This window comes from Zeugodacus cucurbitae, chromosome Y (assembly GCF_028554725.1).
Source record: "Zeugodacus cucurbitae isolate PBARC_wt_2022May chromosome Y, idZeuCucr1.2, whole genome shotgun sequence".
NCBI classification, from domain to species: domain Eukaryota; kingdom Metazoa; phylum Arthropoda; class Insecta; order Diptera; family Tephritidae; genus Zeugodacus; species Zeugodacus cucurbitae.
The window spans coordinates 10,137,501-10,142,500 of record NC_071673.1 but is presented as its reverse complement, the minus strand read 5'-3'; the positions used below and the strand labels follow the sequence as shown (position 1 = coordinate 10,142,500).

Genomic DNA, 5,000 nt, shown 5'->3' with positions numbered 1-5,000 from the left:
AGTGGTTGATCACGAGTTAGTCGGTCCTAAGTTCAAGGCGAAAGCCGAAAATTTTCAAGTTTTAATGAATTGTTGAGAATATATATTATTATGTTTTCTTCATAGTAATTAAACACTTGAATAATTTTGAACGAAAGGGAATACGGTTCCAATTCCGTAACCTGTTGAGTATCCGTTTGTTATTAAAAATGGGCCTTGTGCTCATCCTGGCAACAGGAACGACCATAAAGAAGCCGTCGAGAGGTATCGGAAGAGTTTTCTTTTCTGTTTTATAGTCGTACTACCATGGAAGTCTTTCGAAGAGAGATATGGTAGATGGACTAGAAGAGCATGACATTTACTGTTGTGTCGATATTTTCTCCTCGGACCTTGAAAATTTATGGTGGGGTTACGCAAACTTCTCAACAGGCCGTACCAATATCCGCAGCTGGTCTCCAAGGTGAAGAGTCTCTAGTCGATAGAATAATGTAGGTAAGGGAAGTCGGCAAATTAGATCCGTAACTTCGGGATAAGGATTGGCTCTGAAGATTGAGATAGTCGGGCTTGATTGGGAAGCAATACCATGGTTTATGTACTCGTTCTGGGTAAATAGAGAATTTCGGTTCTTGTTCCCCGGATAGTAGTTACGTAGCCAATTGTGGAACTTTCTTGCTAAAATTTTATAAGAATTATATCGCAAGATATATATTCTTATTTAATTATAACGATTATCAATTAACAATCAATTCAGAACTGGCACGGACTTGGGGAATCCGACTGTCTAATTAAAACAAAGCATTGTGATGGCCCTAACGGGTGTTGACACAATGTGATTTCTGCCCAGTGCTCTGAATGTCAAAGTGAAGAAATTCAAGTAAGCGCGGGTAAACGGCGGGAGTAACTATGACTCTCTTAAGGTAGCCAAATGCCTCGTCATCTAATTAGTGACGCGCATGAATGGATTAACGAGATTCCTACTGTCCCTATCTACTCGTTTGTAGAACCTCGAAGTGAACGGACGTGTTTGCGCATCATTGCGAGTTTTTAAAAGCGATTTTAAAAGTATTTTTCAGTATTTCTGAAAGTGATAAAATTTTTCGGTTTTTCCGGTCTGTCGGTAGCCTGTAGTGAAATAGACACAGTAAGCAGGTACGTGAGGGATTATACACATCGTGTGTATTCCCAAAAGTGTGTAAGGATAGCGGCTTAGGCCATTAACTAGTGTGTGGATTAGTGAACAAAGTGTGGGATTTCCCAGCAGTGCGGATATAGCGGCATCTGCCATAACAAACATTGTGTACAGTGCAGGTAGTGAAAGTTCTGTGTTTTTGTTGTGCGCGAGTGTAGGAGAAATGCCTCCACCACGGAGGAGAGGGGCAAAAGCCCCAGCGGAGAGCGAAGACTCCGGGCCTTCAATGGTCCAGGTGGAGTCATCGACCGATGAGGACGGAGTGGGGCAACCCTCGCGGCCCCCACCCAAGAGGAAGGCGCGATTAGGTTCGCCACCACAGGCGAACTCGGGCGAGAGCGGGACGGATGGAGTACTCCAGAAGCTGGATACGGTTGCAACAAAAGCAGCCGTAGCAAGGTAGGGGGCAACAAGGGGGGTAAAGGGGGTGTTATTGGGGTTGAGGGCCATGTTACGGCGATGAAAGCCGTAACAGCCCAGTTGAACGAGGTTGTGTTCGGGGCGAAAAGCCTCGAAGTCACAACGATGAAGGAACTCGTAGGGATCGCCTCTAAATATGAGGAGATCCTTATGAGTGTCCTGACGGAAAATGCTCATCTTCGTGGGCAAATTGAGGGTTTGAAGGGTGGTATTGGGACATCTTCTGTCCCTCGGAGCACAGCAGGGGCGGCTGCTGCTGCTCCCTCGGCGCCTGCCCCTCCAGCACCCGTGCTGGAGGCAATTGCGCCGACGGTGAGGAAACCAGTGGAAACCTGGTCGGTTGTGGTGAGGAGCAAGGCTCCTGTGACTTCCTCAAAGGAAGTCATAAACAAAGTCGTTAAGGAGGTGGGTCCTTCACTGGGCGTTCGTGTCCATGATGTGAAGTCAATCAAGGGGGGTGGCGTAGTGATACGCACTCCCTCTGTTGCTGAGAGGGAGAAAGTGGCGAGCAACGCCAAATTCGGTGAGGTAGGGTTGGACGTTAGCGTCAATAAAAAGTTGGGCCCCAGGGTTGTTGTACAGGGTGTACATACGGAGATATCCCATGAAGAATTCATGGAGGAGCTGTTTCGGCTGAACCTTCGGGAGTTCAGCCCAGAGTCCAAAAAGACGGACGTGAGGATGGTCAGTCGTCCCTGGAAGGTGGCGACTGATGGCAGGACAAATGTTGTCCTAGAGGGTACGGACAAACTAATGTCCACCCTCCTAGATGCGGGTAGGTGCTACGTGAGGTGGTTCTCCTTCCGTGTCCGTGCGGATAGTCCCGTGACCGGCTGCTTCCGGTGCATGGGTTTTGATCACCGAGTGGCAGAATGTAGGGCCAAGGCCGACGTCTGTCGGAGGTGTGGTCAGGAGGGCCACAAGGCAGCCAGTTGCGTCAATGCCCCCCATTGTCGCAACTGTGCATTTAAAGGAAGGCCAGCTGGACATCTCATGATGTCGGCTGCCTGTCCGATTTACTGTGGGGTTGTCGGACGTGCTCTCGCCAGACATTAATGGGTGAGATTTTTCAATTAAATTGCCAGAATTCTTATGCAGTTATGTGCGAGTTAGGGAGTTGCATGATAGAGGCTGGGTGCAGCATCGCCTTACTCCAGGAGCCATACGCCACCAATTTTGGAATGGTAAGTGGTCTTCCTGGGGGTTTCAGGGTCTACACGGACCTTAGGTGTAATGCTGCAATAGTTGTGACTGACCCAAGCTATGACTGCATAGTTTTGGATTCGTCACAAGAGGGTGTATGTGTTTCTGTAGAGGGGGTGTTCGGTAGACTGATTGTTGCTAGCATGTATTGTAAGTTTAGGGAACCTATAGAGCCTTATCTGCGATACATGGATAACCTACTACTCCTTGCGAGTGGTAGCCCATTTATCCTAGGGATGGATGCGAATGCCACGTCCTCGATGTGGTTTAGCAAGTTTTCTCGATGGGCGCACAGATATCGGAGCCACATTCGGGGTCGGGCATTAAGCGAATGGATGGCCGCTAACAGCCTCCACATCCTAAATGAGCCAAGCGTGTGGTACACATTTCATGGTCCTAGAGGGGGGAGCGACATTGACGTGTCCTTGATCAATGAGGCAGCAAATAGGGCGTTCAGTTTTAGGTGGGAGATTATGGGAGGGTGGGGATTGAGCGATCATAATTTGATTAAAATTATGGTTACTCCTAATTCCCCTCCCTCGACGCATGCAAGTCCATTGCGGCGATGGCGTACCTCTGGTATCGACTTGAACCAATATGGACAGTGTGTTAGGGAAGCGGTATTGGACATACCGCTTAGTGAGTTTGAAAATCTGGGGGTGGACGAGCAAATTGCTCGGTTGTACGAATTGGTCTGGGGAGTGAACGATAGGTTGTTGAAGAAATATAAGGATTTTAGGGTTAGGAAAATAAAGTGGTGGACGCAGGAATTAACCCTGAAGAGGAGGGCTGTCCGGCGATTGAGACGGAAGTTTCAACGCGCTCGGCGGTCAAATTCGGATAGGTTGGCCCAGATTAGGAACGATTTTAGTTGTGCGATGCATGAGTATAAGGCCATGCTAATTAAAATCAAAGAAGAGGAGTGGAGGGGGTTCGTTAATGAGCATAGGGATGACCCCTGGGGTCAGGTCTTAAGGATTTGTAGGGGTCGTAGGAGGGAGGACATCACTTCTCTTCGTGTTGACGACACTGTGTTATCAACATGGAGTGAGTGTGCAGGGGTTCTGTTAGGAGCATTCTTTCCTAGGGCTGAGGAGCTGGCACCTCTTGCACAAGAGGTACCGGTTCCTCCACTTGATGATGGGGAGTTGGGATATGCCTTTAGCCTGGTTAGGTCTAAACGATCCCCAGGTCTTGATGGTTTGAACGGAGAGTTGTGCAAAAGCTTGTGGAAGTTCATTCCGGAATACTTGGAGGTCATTTACGATAAGTGCATTTGTGAGGGGTATTTTCCACGTGAGTGGAAAAGTGCTAGGGTTGTTCCTCTCCTGAAGTCACCTGATAAGATTAGGAGTGATCCACGATCTTATCGGGGCATCAGTCTTCTTCCAGTGCTGGGTAAAGTACTGGAGAGGGTTATGGTGGAACGGCTTCAGGAGCTAACGAGGGATTTGAGGTCGGATAGGCAGTATGGCTTTAGGAAGGGACGTAGTGTAGAGGACGCCTGGATGTATGTTCAGCGTGCTGTCCGGGAGAATGCCAACAAATATGTCCTTGGCATATTTGTCGATTTCAAGGGGGCATTCGATCACCTAATCTGGGATCGCGTGATTCAACGATTGGAGGAACTTGGCTGTCCGGAAATTAGTCTCTGGCAGAGCTACTTTTCGGACAGAAAAGCCTCTATCGTAGGAATGAATGGTAGCGCGGACATTAGGGTAGAACGGGGCTGCCCACAGGGATCCATCTGTGGTCCATATATTTGGAACCTAATGATGGACTCTCTGCTTGGCCAACTTGAAACGCTTTGTGGTTGTTGTGCATATGCAGACGACCTTCTGCTCCTAGTTGACGGTCGTTCACGATTGGAGTTAGAACGAAAGGGTGAACGACTGTTAGGAATTGTTCACAATTGGGGTATAGGTGTGGGGGTTGAAGTATCGATTGACAAGACGGTGACAATGCTCTTGAAAGGCATACTGTCATCGGCTCGTCCACCGATTATCCGAATGAATGGGGTCAATATCAGGTATGTGACGCAAGTCAAATATCTGGGATTGACCATCGGCGAAAGGATGTGTTTCAACCCTCACTTGGTTTACGTGGAGGAGCGATTGTTAGGAATTGCCGGCAAGATCAAGCGCGTGTTAAGGAGTGATTGGGGTCTCGGACGTCGTGCGGTTCGCACTATATATAGTGGCTTATTTGT

General features: G+C 48.4%; 1 pseudogene; it reads left to right on the top strand.

Annotated features, from left to right (window-relative positions):
* Nucleotides 1-5,000, top strand: part of LOC128923608 (large subunit ribosomal RNA) — a 9,250-nt pseudogene that overhangs the window by 1,761 nt on the left and 2,489 nt on the right.